General features: G+C 35.5%; 1 protein-coding gene across 1 annotated transcript in view; it reads left to right on the forward strand.

Moving 5' to 3' along the window:
* The first annotated feature begins 204 nt into the window (after positions 1 to 204).
* Positions 205 to 17,271, forward strand: part of LOC110462313 (synaptic vesicular amine transporter-like) — a 121,804-nt gene continuing 104,737 nt past the window's right edge. The window contains exon 1 of the mRNA XM_021516239.1: positions 205 to 273. The gene's annotated coding sequence lies outside the window, so the exon portion shown is untranslated. The remainder of the gene's footprint in view (positions 274 to 17,271) is intronic.

Genomic DNA, 17,271 nt, shown 5'->3' on the forward strand with positions numbered 1-17,271 from the left:
CAATTCTGTGTGCTAACACAAAATCCAGTTTCATCCCTTTTATCGGTCACATGACTCGGCTTTGATCATCGTCTGTCCCGCGCTTGGCTGATACTCTTTGGGGAGAGTTATAGGACAGACGATACATCTGTTGGCTTTCTAGGAAAACGAATTTGCTTCACAATCCTCTTTCACAAGTGATCCAGGTTTTTGAGGCAATTTCAAAGTTAATATGAGGATCATACTTAACTTTGAGAAAGTGTGCAAGTGTTTGGAATCTGTGTAAACCAAAAGGTAAGTTTCCTTTTTACTTCTTTTTAAAATTGTTCTTATAACTTAAATAGTGATTTCAGTCTATAGTTCCTGTGTTTTTTTCTGTTTGAAATGGTCTATAGACGGTTGTGATACAACATTAACAGACATGATATTATGGTTATGATTGTTGTAATGAAAACAACAAATGATGTTATTATAAAAAAATTGGTATACCCTCCTTGAAGTATACTTTGATATAAATGCACACAGGGGTTGTATCAAAGTATTGTATAAGCGTATGTACATGCTATTAATAAGTTTCATAAAACAGTGTTCTAATTCTCTACAAGAAAATGTAAACAAATTCTACATACCTCCAACGTGAACATTGATGTTTGTTTATCTAGCTTTAGATGGACTACGATTAGATGAATATAGTTTTTTTTTAAAGATTTAGTTTACACTTCACTAATCTTTAATGACACTGGACCATGTGCAGGAATTAAGTGTACTACTTGACGAGTGACAATAAACTATTTAGGAGGATTCAAGCGTCCAACTAAAGGTGACATTGTGATTTTTTCAGATTAAAGTTTATAACTCTGTTTGTGATATTATACTACTTCGAAGAGTATGTATGTATTTCCCTTAGCATTACTGTATACCATACTTATGAATTTAGCCTACTATATAAAACTGTAAAAACGACATCTGAAATCTTTAGCTTGTATGCTATTCATTGGTATATGATGACATATATGTGACATTGAATCTTAAGCAATGCCCTAAATATCATATTAACAATGATTATATTATAGACATTAGACATCAGTTTATATTTAAGCCTCTATCAATGATATGAAATATGATTTGATAAAACAATTTATTACATACTTACTAATAAATACATGCCCTCGACCAATATCAGCCCTCGGGCCTTCGGCCCTTGGGCTGATATTGCAGTCTCGGATTGATAGTGGGTGTAATATGGAAAAAGGAATGTATTATTCTCTATATGTAATACGTTGTTAAATTTGATATCTCTATATAGATAATTAAATGTTACCTGATATATGTACGATATCTNAGCCCTCGGGCCTTCGGCCCTTGGGCTGATATTGCAGTCTCGGATTAATAGTGGGTGTGATATGGAAAAAGGCATGTATTATTCTCTATATGTAATACGTTGTTAAATTTGATATCTCTATATAGCTAATTAAATGTTACCTGATATATGTACGATATCAACCCTTTTGTACTCCTTTATACATTTTATCACATAATTTACTGTGTTATCCAGAGAATATTAACCCATGCAATATGACCTATCAGCCCTGTGATTGGTTGTAAGTTTCAATTGTTTCAATTGTGACGTCACGCCTAGGACAAGTACATGACGTCACAGACTTACGCATTGGATTCAAAATTGCGGCTTTTAACATTTTAAGGTTGCATGAAAATTGTCATTTTACACGAATAAATGCCACAAATCTTGATTATGTGATAAAAAGGATCTTACGCTCGTTTTCATTTCATATGAAATTTATGAAACTCGTCACGAATTTTTCATTTTAGCTCGCCAGAGGCTCGCTAAATAGAAAAAAAAATCTGAGACTCGTTTCATCAATCTCATATGAAATGGAAACTCGTGTAAGATCATATATATAAGTTACGAAAAGATTATATTTATATATTTGACATTAAATCACTGAAAAATGCTTTCCCATTCATTTTAGCTATGATATTTTGTTTATGGCAGTGAGCATTCTGCTGTATGACTGCGTGCCATCCTCTATATAAACATCAAGCTGCGTAATTTACTTAAAGTCGTAAATAAAATAATTTACAATGATCTACACGTGGTCCTACACATGTGACATTAGACTTTTTATGTGATTTGTCTTTACATATAGACCTGAATAATTTACATTGGAATGTATGTATGGTTATGTTAATGGTTAAATGGTCTAGTAAGTATTTATTTTGTCTGGATTTCTTCATCGATTTACTAATCGCTTAAACTCATTCACCCCTGAAGACTCATTTGAACTCCTCCAGTTCAGACGTTGGAATATTTTATTATCAAATTTAAGGGATGAATGAGTTAATAGCGACTACCTCACTTTTTTATTTTAAGTGATTATCCTACGAGTGTGATGCTGGACTGTTTAATTGATCTGTCTGTATATTTAGTCCTACCGTGGCGACACCGGACTATTAGTATGACTTTGGAATGGCCTAACAGTACTGTAAATATCAACTTTCTGCATCGACTTACATTTTATTGATAAATGCTTTTCAAACTTATTAATTCATGTGAATACTTTAGGTTTGTAGAACTTTACTATTTGTATGCTTGGTACATATAGTCCTGCATATGTAAAAAATGACTATTTGTATGCTTGGTAAATATTGTCCTATCTGTGTAACACTTGACTATTTGTATGTTTGGTACATATAGTACTTCAGGTGAAACACCTGACTATTTGTATGCTCAGTACATATAGTCATGTATGTGTAACAGCTAACTATTTGTATGCTTGGTACAAATAGTCCTACATGTGTAACAGTTAACTATTTGTATTCTTGGTATATATAGTACTTCAGGTGAAACACTTGACTATTTGTATGCTTGGTACATATAGTACTTCAGGTGAAACACTTGACTATTTGTAGGCTTAGTAGATACAGTCCTACCTAGGTGACACTTGACTATTTGTATGCTTGGTACATATAGTTATATACCTAGGTGACACTTGACTATTTGTATGCTAGGTACATAAAGTCCTACCTAGGTGACACTTGACTATTTATATGCTTGGTACTTATAGTCCTTCAGGTGTAACACCTGACTATTTGTATTCTTGGTACATATAGTCCTGCATATGTAACACTTGACTATTTGTATGATCATTAGATATATTCCTGTATGTGTAACACTTGACTATTTGTATGCTAGGTACATAAAGTCCTACCTAGGTGACACTTGACTATTTGTATGCTTGGTACTTATAGTCCTTCAGGTGTAACACCTGACTATTTGTATGCTTGGAACATATAGTCCTTAATGTGTAACACTTGACTATTTGTATGATCATTAGATATATTCCTGTATGTGTAACACTTGACTATTTTTATGCTAGGTACATATAGTCCTACCTAGGTGACACTTGACTATTTGTATGCTTGGTAAATATTGTCCTATCTGTGTAACACTTGACTATCTTTATGCTTTGTAAATATTGTCCTATCTGTGTGACACTTGACTATCTGTATGCTTAGAAAATATTGTCCTACATGTGTAACAGTTGACTATTTATATGAAATGCCTTTACGTCTGTTGTTACAATGTATATACATTGCCTATCTGAAAATACATAAATATTTTGTTTTATCCTACTTTACCCACTTATTACCTGTGTTCTCTGTCGGGGTTATAATATTTCCGGTTTCAAAACCTTATATGATGTGTATACTCCTGTTTAGTTACATACACTATTATTATAGGGAAAAATACATTGTACCTTATGCTAGGGTAGGTACTGTGTACACTATGATAGGGAGGGTACATTGTACACTATGAAAGGGAAGGTACATTGTACACTATGATCGGGAAGGTACTGTATACACTATGATCGGAAAGGTACATTGTACACTATGGTAGGGAAGGTACTGTGTACACTATGATAGGGAAGGTACATTGTACGCTATGGTAGGGAAGTTATTGTGTACACTATGATAGGGAAGTTACATTGTACGCTATGGTAGGGAAGTTACTGTGTACACTATGGTAGGGAAGGTACATTGTACACTATGATAGGGAAGTTACTGTGTACACTATGATAGGGAAGTTACATTGTACGCTATGGTAGGGAAGTTACTGTGTACACTATGATAGGGAAGGTACATTGTACGCTATGGTAGGGAAGTTACTGTGTACACTATGATAGGGAAGTTACATTGTACACTATGATAGGGAAGGTACATTGTACACTATTATAGGGTAGGTACTGTGTACACTATGATCGGGAAGGTAGATTGTACACTATGATAGGGAAGGTAGATTGTACACTATGGTAGGGAAGGTACTGTGTACACTATGATAGGAAAGGTACATTGTATACTATGATAGGGAAGTTAATGTGTACACTATGATAGGGAAGGTACATTGTACGCTATGGTAGGGAAGTTATTGTGTACACTATGATAGGGAAGTTACATTGTACACTATGATAAGGAAGGTACATTGTACACTATGATAGGGAAGGTACATTGTACACTATAATAGGGAATGATCGTTGTACACTATGATAGGAAAGTTACATTGTACACTATGATCGGAAAGGTACATTGTACACTATGATCGGGAAGGTACTTTGTACAAATAAGGGCAATATGCCAGGGTTGAAACATCCGTCGCCCTATAAGTATGCTAACAGGTTTGTATTCTTTCCAATTGGTATCACAACTGCAGTTATGTCACCATGGTGAAACTTTTCCATAGAGTAGAAGGCTGGATCAACATGATCCAGTATGATCTGTGTTTGATGGTATCACATCCCTGTACAGATTTCAGTTGTAACCGTTATACACAGCACACCACAGCAGGCTTGGCTATTTTGTAAAATAATTGCTATATCATTTATTCAACACTTCCTGAAATATTAGAGGAAGAAGCACTTTGCACTGCGACGGCGTTGCTATATATTAGTTTGTCAATTTCAAAACCGTGTCCTTGCTCTAAATTAGGTGTATAACAATACCCGCAGTGGGAAAGTACATTCACCTCAATAGAATCCCGATAGTTGTCTCTATTTTAGAGAAACGTGGTTAATGCCCTGATTGCAGATACGATTTAAATTTTCTAACCGCCGGGAGTCTCTTTACATGTCTCTCATCCTCACCACAACTCTTCTCCGTTTGGTACGCTATTGAGCGTGCTAACAATGCAGAATTCCCCTGTCAATACCTAGCACATATTTGACGGGTTTCCCATTATGAAAATCATAACACCATTTTATATAGTGATTGTATTTCAAGATAAATCGATTGTGTTCAATAAATTATAGAGATCTGATTGTTACGCGTTTGTTTCACGTCGTAGTTTTGGTTGATAGAGAAATGATTGTACAATGTTGTACATCAAAGCTGATATAGTTCGTATAGAAATGAGTGTACCACGATCTACGTCACAGCTATGGTTCATAGCAAAATGTTGTACCATGTAGTACACCACAACTTCGGTTTATAGAGCAATGTTTTACGTCGGAGTTAAATTATCAGAGAACCGATTGTATCATGTTTATTTTGTTTGTTTGTTTGATTTTGTTTAACGTCCTATTGACAGCTAAGGTCATTTAAGGACGGCCTNTTGCTGAGCGTTAAGCAGGAGTAGAAACTGCCATTTTTAAAGACTTTGGTATGTCTCGGCCAGGGGACAGAACCCAAAGCCTTCCTCACAGGGGCGAACGCTCAACAAATGGCCAAAAGTGAGGCATTGTCAAGGGAGACATTAGGAAAAAGAAAGTTATTTAGAAAGGAGAGAAGAGATAAGGTCCCAAATTTAGTCGCCTCTTACGATCATGCAATTGGGCGCAGCAGGTACAATTCTTACGCCCTACCTGCAGGGCAGTGTATCATGTTTACGTCACAGCTGCAGTTCATAGAGAAATGCGTGTATTATGTTCATCACAGCATTGATTCATAGAGAAATGACTATATGGGTGGCACATCAAAGCTGCGGTTTATAGAAGAATGACTATCATAGCCAGTTGGAATTCATAAGCAATATGAGTGCCAACGGAAAGCAACTCTATGTTGAATAAACACCAGTTGCGATACCATGTCAGGATGAACGTGCTTAAAATACAAATGAATAGTTATAGTTGAAACACGTTGATCGTAATTCCTATAGATGTAAGACAGTAAGTGTTACATGTGTGATGTATTTAGCATCGACAAGATTATCCAATGTGGATATTAAATGCAGACTCGTTGTCCCAGCAGTAGCTAAGTCGCTTATAACATTACATAGCATGGGGTATTACTGACTTTTAACAATAACGATAATATACACTGACCATACAGAAACTGTTTCGACATTGATTGTATGTATGGCTGATTTAAGGCAGACGTTGTATATACAGTATGTACTTTCTATACGGGCTAAGACATCCGCTATAGCTTTCCTCCTTAAAGTGCATTTCCCAGTGCATTTTAACACTAAATATAGTTATGCATATTGTCAAGAGCAGTATTTAGAGATAAACGTCAATCATATGTTATCATTTTCAAAATAACAATACTTCGATCGCGAATATTTTACGAAATTTTATCATCAGATATTAAAATTGAGTAATATGCATTTGTTATTGTTCTGTTCGGAAATTTAGATCCCTGCAGTTATATGTATAGTGCAGTCACCTCTTTCCCGAATACCCCCTCCACCCTATAGCCCTTCTCAGCATATCACCACTCAAATACATGCATAACAAAACAATCTGTGTGTGATTGTAAGTGCACAGTACTGTCATGTCTAAATGTATCATACTACCTTATCGACCTTTACCCCAAAAAGTTTATTTCACGACACTGCCATTCGATTACCTCCAGTAGTAAACCATGCACTGTCCACTCACGTTATTTCATATAATTGATGTACTTTGTATTGTTGGTTCTGTTTCACTTGGAATCCAATACGCCAGTTTACTACTACTTTTGTAAGCCTTAAGTTTTCACTAACCAGTATCTCTGTTGTGATGCTTTAGATTATTCGAGAGAAACTTAGAATCACAAAAAAGAAAAAGTTAGACATACAGCTAGTGTTTACATGTCCTGACAAATATTAGTGACGTATGTTAACACGTGCTGATCTCTCCTTACAACACAACGCCATACAGTTATGTCGATGTCAAATAGGAAAAGTTATTTGATATTTACAGTGATAGTAAGTAAGCTGTTACATAACATGTTACATAATGCCACTAAATAAATTAAGTATTCCGAATCCCTTAATTGTGTTTACATTGTATCATATATAACTTGTGATCGGCCTATCCCTTATTTCTGTTTATCATATATAACTTGTGATCTGACTATCCCTTATTTCCGTTTATCATACATGTATATAACATGTGATTGGCCAAACCCTTATTCCTGTTATATCATACATATAACGGCTGATAGGCCTTTCCCTTATTTCTGTCTATCACATATCACTTTTGATCGCCCTATCCTGTATTCTGTTTATCATATATAACTTCTGATAGGCCTATCCATTTTTTCTGTTTATCATACATATAATTTGTGATCGGCCTATCCATTAATTCTGTTTATCATATATTACTTGTGGTCGGCCTATTCCTTATTTATGTTTATCATATATAACTTCTGATAGGCCTATCCCCTATTTCCGTTTATAATATTTAACTTATGATCGGCCTATCCCTTTTTTCTGTTTATCATACATATAATTTGTGATCGGCCTATCCCTTTTTTTTTGTTTATCATACATATAATTTGTGATAGGCCTATCCTCTATTTCTGTTTTCCGTTTATAATATTTAACTTATGATCGGCCTATCCCTTTTTTTCATACATATAATTTGTGATCGGCCTATCCCTTTTTTTCTGTTTATCATACATTTAACCTCTGATAGGCCTTGTCTTTATATCTGTTTGGCTACTACAGCAGCCCAACATCCTGAGTTAGAATTAAGAAGACATATGCCATTAAAAACCGAATCAGTTTTTCGACGGTAAAAGGTATGTACCTATGGAACCTTATCGCCTTTTATTCTGCTATCCACAATAACCAAAATAAACGTCGTTTTACTAAACTAGGTTGGAAACGTTTCCATCCGGCAGTAATCTTTCCCTTAATCATTTATCGAATTAACAGCTTTCTGTAAACTAATGGAAAGAATAAGAAATAAATTAAATATAAGCTGGTCAAACTACAAAAAAAATGCTTTATTCTCCCAAAACTCTGCAATGTTAAGAAGCTTCAGATACACAGTAGTAGTACAACTTCCATTCCTGATCTGTTTAAGTCTCGCGTGTAAAGTAAACATTGTGCTGAAGAGTACAACCTACCAGGGATGTGATCCAGTGTTGTTACCTTGATTTTTTTTAACTATTTGTTGACTATTGTATGCGGAGTTGACAAATAGCCGAGCACCCAAAGCAGATCAGTAACCTAATTGGCAAGGTTCCACAACATTTCCATTTATGTACATTGTATGAGAATAAATCTTTCTGTGTGATCCGGGGAACCCTAATTTCCAAATTGTCAAGTATTTCACGACCATATTAGAAAACGTTGCACTCTCATATTTCTTTTCTTTTTCACTATTACGTGATATTAATCAATGTTGACGAAATTCGGAAACTGAAGAGGCTGTCCAACGAAGTTCTACTTTTCATGCCAGTTTATTCATTTGTTTTATAAGATGAAAAACCTATTTCAATTCCCAACAAAATGAAACATCGGACCCAAGTAACTTCTGAAACAGATTTCGGATTGAATTGCCTTGTCAAGAGATTAGGGATAACGACATTTTACTTAACAAAGCCGTCTGATCTAGCTTGATGGATGAATGAAAAAAGTCTACAGTTCCTATTTACTGGTAGGGAATCGTTGCATTGATTGGGGAAAACCATTTGCTATCTGCCACTGAATGGTAGTAACAGACAATTCATATGGGTCCCATAGCTTTGTGTGTGCATGGTATTGGAGAGTCTAAACAGTAATTTTAAATTTGTTTACTTTTACAGAAAATGATGTTTTTCTTTATGATTATTATTCATTCATGTAAGGAGACACTGTTTACATTTTCATACTCACTTTATTCTCTTCGTGTCATACAAAATAATTACTTCGTCGACATATCCTGTTTAGATTTATGCAGCATCACACTTGAAATGCAACGTTTCCATAACACTGTCTAGGATGTAGTTGAATGCAAATTTAAAGGTGCTTCGATATATTCTAACAAAACACAAATAAAAACCTCTCGTTGTGCTCAAATCATGCTCAATCTTGCCTTTTTAGCTCATTAAAATACAAAGTACAACCCCCCCCCCCCCCCCCAAAAAAAAAACAACAAAAAAATCATATTCAAGCAACGAGAGTTTTGATTAGGCAAGATTGAAGTGGAATAAAAAAAAATCGTTAAAATATATACAGGATGATATAACAGAGACAACTACATGTAAATACAAGGATATAGAAATGATTTGTTCTCGGCGAAAACGAATTATATATTCAAAGATTCCGAATGTCGGATTTAAAGATCATCCATACGAAATAAGGAAAGTTTGCAAAGCTAATTAGAAAGTTTCATCAAAACAAAATAGGAGTTCAATTTTTGTTATCCATTTAGATATAACGTTAGGTAAGGAAACAGTTTTTTATTGATCAAAGAGGCTAACAGAAGAATGAATTTGCTTTGATTCTGAAAGCACTGTAAACTTCGTGAGATGGTTACAGAAGCTTTGTTAAAATGTAATTTTGGGAAATGTCTTTGAACAAGAAGGCGCTGTCATCGACCCTCACCCTCTTCCCACTAACCAGGTCGTGATGAGATCCCAATATACAACGATAATTACTTTTTGACAATTGTTCATGGTACATGAATCATAGGTCAGATACAGAATTCGCAACATGCATTAAGTAGAGCAAACCTACCTGCATCATTGACGCCGGATAAGCCGTGTAGCTCTTAAATTTACCAAGATATGAATGTTGTTACCAAGCCACTGGGGTTTTCGTACAGCTTTGCTAAAACAACTTAGAATTTCACTAAGCCAAGTCAATGCTGCAGTTGTGGAACATATGTAAATATTTCTATCAGCGGTAGCAGAAGTGCTTAAATTTACTAGATAGCATTTCCACAATTTTATGTCAAAGATGTTCAGAGAGTGTGTCATTTGTATGTGCTTGGGATTGGAAAATCTATCCGAGGGTGTACAATTAATGTTAGAACCGAGGCTTTGCTGTGATTCTGAGTATAAACCCACATGAGTGTTCCACCTATCTTGCATTCAAAGAGGAGAGAGAGAGAGAAATGTTTTATCATATATTTGATTCGATGATTCCTTATCACCTGGTCTCATTCGTCTGGTATTTTTTCACGGGTATCTGTCTAAATATTTATATTGTTTCTTTGCTGCTCTACTTTCATCGATTTTGAGATTGAACTACGGTTTTGATTAAAATTGAGAGTTCTCTAATTAACGTGCTTGTATTGAATTTGAACAAACATTAATTACTTAAGATCTAGTTATGGTGAACCATGTTCCAATTTGTTAATTTGTTAAGTTTTCGAATTATGGTATTGATAATTTTTGGTCTTAATGCAACATTGTAACAAGTGCATCTGCCAAAATAAGCATTATATTAAATTTGGTCAAATCGAAAGAACAGTAGCTCCGACATTCATGTCAAATAGAAATAAATAGATAAACAAAGAACAAAATCGTCCTCGATATCAGACATCAACATTCAACCTTATGCTGAGCATTCTTACTATCGGGCTTTAAACCATATTAAGTGCGATATATGATATAACAACTCTGTAGATAAAACCTTCCAAACAAACAACGGACACTTACTGTACCATTTTCCTTTCGTTATACATATCGTATTCACAAAAACAATAATGTTCCAAACGGATACGAACCCTCCAAGTAAATCGTATAAAATAAAAGTATATTAAATTTCAAGGAACGCAGACAGACAGACGATCCGGAAAGAATTGGATTTTTCTGTATATTTGTATATGTTTTATCACTTTTGTGTTTCAAAATATTTTAGTTTATGACCAAAGTAAGATGACACCTTGTCTAGACAGCTTCGTAACAACATAAGATATATTAAATAACCTTCAAACGTCTCATACATTTGGATCTTGACAATATATATATTTACTGATCGATAAAACCTTTGAAATTTCTGAGATTTAACGCGAGACATTTTTGGCACCCAGAGAGGTATACACAGGCGTTGTCAATTTCCATGCAACTTTTTTGAATGCAACAACAGTGCACGGGTGATACTTGACACGCGGAACGGTATTAGATACAACCCATCGATCGTAATTTCCATTTTTAAACAAGAAACGTATTCCCATAGAAGGATAAGTTTACACTGATTATGACACTCCACGTTAACCTGTAACACAGAAACAGAGGGATTTTTTTTTGTTGGCACCTTTCAGCCGTCCCTCTTGTTATGGCTTTATAAGGAATATGTAGCCATGCTAGAATTGTGGTGGATATTTATTCCCTTGGCCAGTCCTAAACTAAGTCTCACTCGGAAAGGCTTTTAAATACTGACAGCTGTAGCATGATTTACGTCTAAAAGAGGTAGAAAACTATGGAAATAGACCAGTGTCATATACTAAGGATTAACATTGAAAAATAAACGAATATCATGACAGAGCTTCCTTGAACAACCTGAATTATGACTTTGACATGTAACTAGGAAAATTACCGAGAAGTATGAAGGACATATGACATGTAACTAGGAAGATTACCGAGAAGTATGAAGGACATATGACATGTAACTAGGAAGATTACCGAGAAGTATGAAGGACATATGACATGTAACTAGGAAGATTACCGAGAAGTATGAAGGACATATGACATGTAACTAGGAAGATTACCGAGAAGTATGAAGGACATATGACATGTAACTAGGAAGATTACCGAGAAGTATGAAGGACATATGACATGTAACTAGGAAGATTACCGAGAAGTATGAAGGACATATGACATGTAACTAGGAAGATTACCGAGAAGTATGAAGGACATATGACATGTAACTAGGAAGATTACCGAGAAGTATGAAGGACATATGACATGTAACTAGGAAGATTACCGAGAAGTATGAAGGACATATGACATGTAACTAGGAAGATTACCGAGAAGTATGAAGGACATATGACATGTAACTAGGAAGATTACCGAGAAGTATGAAGGACATATGACATGTAACTAGGAAGATTACCGAGAAGTATGAAGGACATATGACATGTAACTAGGAAGATTACCGAGAAGTATGAAGGACATATGACATGTAACTAGGAAGATTACCGAGAAGTATGAAGGACATATGACATGTAACTAGGAAGATTACCGAGAAGTATGAAGGACATATGACATGTAACTAGGAAGATTACCGAGAAGTATGAAGGACATATGACATGTAACTAGGAAGATTACCGAGAAGTATGAAGGACATATGACATGTAACTAGGAAGATTACCGAGAAGTATGAAGGACATATGACATGTAACTAGGAAGATTACCGAGAAGTATGAAGGACATATGACATGTAACTAGGAAGATTACCGAGAAGTATGAAGGACATATGACATGTAACTAGGAAGATTACCGAGAAGTATGAAGGACATATGACATGTAACTAGGAAGATTACCGAGAAGTATGAAGGACATATGACATGTAACTAGGAAGATTACCGAGAAGTATGAAGGACATATGACATGTAACTAGGAAGATTACCGAGAAGTATGAAGGACATATGACATGTAACTAGGAAGATTACCGAGAAGTATGAAGGACATATGACATGTAACTAGGAAGATTACCGAGAAGTATGAAGGACATATGACATGTAACTAGGAAGATTACCGAGAAGTATGAAGGACATATGACATGTAACTAGGAAGATTACCGAGAAGTATGAAGGACATATGACATGTAACTAGGAAGATTACCGAGAAGTATGAAGGACATATGACATGTAACTAGGAAGATTACCGAGAAGTATGAAGGACATATGACATGTAACTAGGAAGATTACCGAGAAGTATGAAGGACATATGACATGTAACTAGGAAGATTACCGAGAAGTATGAAGGACATATGACATGTAACTAGGAAGATTACCGAGAAGTATGAAGGACATATGACATGTAACTAGGAAGATTACCGAGAAGTATGAAGGACATATGACATGTAACTAGGAAGATTACCGAGAAGTATGAAGGACATATGACATGTAACTAGGAAGATTACCGAGAAGTATGAAGGACATATGACATGTAACTAGGAAGATTACCGAGAAGTATGAAGGACATATGACATGTAACTAGGAAGATTACCGAGAAGTATGAAGGACATATGACATGTAACTAGGAAGATTACCGAGAAGTATGAAGGACATATGACATGTAACTAGGAAGATTACCGAGAAGTATGAAGGACATATGACATGTAACTAGGAAGATTACCGAGAAGTATGAAGGACATATGACATGTAACTAGGAAGATTACCGAGAAGTATGAAGGACATATGACATGTAACTAGGAAGATTACCGAGAAGTATGAAGGACATATGACATGTAACTAGGAAGATTACCGAGAAGTATGAAGGACATATGACATGTAACTAGGAAGAGTACCGAGAAGTATGAAGGACATATGACATGTAACTAGGAAGATTACCGAGAAGTATGAAGGACATATGACATGGATGACAACGTAATGAATTAAGAGTAACAAGGTTCGTTGGTCAATTTGAAGTTTATTCGCTCGGTATCAAGGTGTAAGCTTTGGTCTGTGTCGTTCTCTTTATAGGTCGTACCACGCCGTTTGAATTGGCGTAAATTGTGTCTCTTATTTATAACAGATCGTTATTTATAAACATATTTAAGTGTACAGTTAACCATTATCATTCTATCTATTAAAACTCAAATTGAACCCAATGCTTTTTACAATAGCTTTCGCCCCTATAAACTATATTTTTCATCTGCGAAATATACAAATCAAACCCCGAAAAACAGGTACTAGCCCTTACAATGTGTGATTTTCATATCAGTGGGTCTTGTTATACTATCTTTAACTTGTCACTTCTGTCCAGAGCCATAGATGAGCTATGATCTCTGGTCATTTAATCACATGTTTCCAATACCTAATTCAGGTCGTAGCCTCCCGTCAACACATACCATTATTATCCAATTTCTTGTAGAACCTATTTTTTTAAAACATGTTTACCACATATTACTCATCTCAGCTTCCATATGTAACGCTCATAATCTATTGGGTATGGGCGATGCCGTATGTTACACGTATAATTTATTGGTCTTCGTAAATGGATAAGCGATAAATTTGCAAATGGAATGCATACATTCCTCGAATGCCGACTGATCATGTTTACAGTGACAATGTCGCTCTATGTAATACTGTACGAAGTGAGTCGTGAAAAAGGTCAAGGACGAATATCAGGACGTGTAACATCAAACTTGTTGACGATGCCATATGTCATAGTGTATCAAGCATATCGGTATTAGTTGGGGTGTTGTCCAACAGCAGACAGGGTTAAAAGGCTTATACTCAGTTTTCAACGGAATCCAATACGTATTCATCATCAATTATAACGAATAAAATAATCGAAGGAATGGTATGACAAATAGTATATAAAACATGTAAAACCAGTAGGCTATTCGTGGTATCTAGCCAATGTTCCTGAATAAAAATAATAATAATGTATTATTTGGAAATAACTTTGTTTGCTTTCAATTAAGATTAAAACAGGTAAAACAAATATCCCTTGATATGTATGTAACTATTGACATCTTATTTTGGGCTTCCGAAACCTTGTTATAAGGTAAAAATTAAACTCAATATGTGAAAACCGTCCCACTTGATATAAGGGCAGAGATGTAGTCACATAACATGTTTTTTGTCTAATTCTATCTAACTGAATCATTGTCATTAACGATACTGTATTCCAGTGGTATCAAGAGATGGATCCGTTATGTGAGCAATCCTAAATGAATTTATTGAAGTTCAACAGTTTTCATAAAAATAAAATTAATATACAACATTTGATATAGCGCCCTGTTCTACCTAGCCAACATAAGCCACTCTAAAGCGCTTTACAGTACATAGATATACAATTGATATATACAATGATCAATACAATTTTTGAGGAATTCGCAGGAGCTGCCTTATCAGGCGCTAACTACTAGTCCTATGACACCTGGCTAATATCTCCCTATGTCTGTATGCCTGCATGTGTGCGGTAATGTGTTCTGTTTATAGTGGGACCGTGCTTCCAACGGCATCATTTATAGTGCCACCGCATTTGAATGTTACAGCTTCTATAACTTATTCGCGGGGGTTATTAATACCGCAAAACATCAACCCAAGACCAATTTATACTCCACCTGGGTTGTTGGAGGAGAATAAACACTTTCTCTGAATATCCATGCATACGACTTCAGGGATCGAACCCCCGGCCACCTGCGTGGACGGCCAGAGTGTTAACCACTAGACCAATCCGCTCATAATTGATGATACTCATGCATGTATAAAGAAGATACAAATTAAGCAATCGACATACAATTGAATTTAATTAGCAATCGAAACTGTTTGCAAGGTGTTCAGAAATAAACTTACAGAACATGTGATTCGCGAAAATAACCCCCGCGAATAAGTTATAGAGACAAAATCGCGAACATTTACATCTGCAAAATAAAGAAAATTTAGAGTAATCCTGCTTTTAATTTCATGTTTTAAAATGCAACATTCCTTCTTAGCCTCAATTGTGGCTTCCTCGGGTATCTTGTAACATTTACATGATGCTTGCCCTTTCCTGATTGATTTTGTTTGTAAATTTGACTGTTTTGGTCTACAGCATCAGGCAGTTATTTGTTTTGTTCGATGCTTCGAAAGAATCTATTCTTGTTGTAAAGTTGACATCTTCTTCCCCATGCTAAGCAGTCATCGTTCTTTTCAGTTGAACTTGAATACACAAAACACGAAATGTATCTCACGATTGTACATGCTAACGTAAAGGAATACTGCTGGTATTTGTATCTCCGGGACAAGTATGTAAGATACATAGGCGGACAGCGAGGACTACACTAAGGACGTCGTACCGTGGACTGTAGTAGCTGTGACAGTCTGTCCGCATCTGAGGAACTAAGTGTAACCGACCTCAGAGCGTGACCGCAGGATGGTTAGGACTTTCGAATCTCAGAGGGCCTGGTAAGCGGCAACTTAACCCCTCACGTCGACCAAACACCGACTTCGTCAATGAGTGAAGACGATAAACCCATCAACCAACCAACCAACCAACCAAGTACATACATGTAAGATACCAATCTAAGTACAAGGTTAAATGGCGTAGACATGGTTTCTAACTCAGTTCGAACGTGCCCGTTGTTTCTAATCTAGCCCATGCTTATTGGCTAAATTAAAATTATGTCATCTTTAGAAACATATAATAATCACAAGTCCATCCAAACAACACAGTGATTGAAACGACCAGGATTTTTACCGTTCTACCATCTCCTACCTCATCTCGTTCTGTGAATAATTTCACCTCAAAGATTTCCATTTTCTGCTCTTTTCGTCGATATTTCCTTGAAAACAAATTAAGCTCTGTAATGAATGGCTGCACTTTCAAATCATTCAACTATTATGCAATTGCATATTCTGTAATTAAAGGCGCGTTCCGAAATAATATCAGTCATTGACAATTCCAATGCCCGATCTAAATCGAATCCTAGAAAATTATCAAACATCAACTTTTCCTTTTATTTTCTAATGCATCTTGATTACTTCCGGTTTAGTGACATACCACGCGACTGTTACTGGGGCCATCGAAAGGGTTTTGTGTATAGACTTTTTATACTATTATGCAACGAAAAATGGTCGTTTCTTTGTGGAATATTGAATATATAAAAGACAGAAATTACCACATGCTTCTAAACTTTCTTTACTTGTGAAAGAGTCACTTAAACAAACCTAATAAAAAGCTTGATAATTAGTGTAAACGTCTATTATAGAGTCGAGGTTTTCCTTATATCAGGGGGAAAGAGATATTTTGAGACACAATGTGACCTACTCATGAAAACCAAACACCAAATATAATACCGACACGTGGTTAAGATTGAGACAATATGCTGTTAACTTTGAGATTAATTGATTTTCAGATTGAATCTATTGTATTGATATACATATTACAATAGCTTGTGTACGGAAGCTTTCATCAATATCGTTT

Source organism: Mizuhopecten yessoensis, unplaced genomic scaffold (genome assembly GCF_002113885.1).
Source record: "Mizuhopecten yessoensis strain PY_sf001 unplaced genomic scaffold, ASM211388v2 scaffold10771, whole genome shotgun sequence".
Lineage (NCBI taxonomy): Eukaryota > Metazoa > Mollusca > Bivalvia > Pectinida > Pectinidae > Mizuhopecten > Mizuhopecten yessoensis.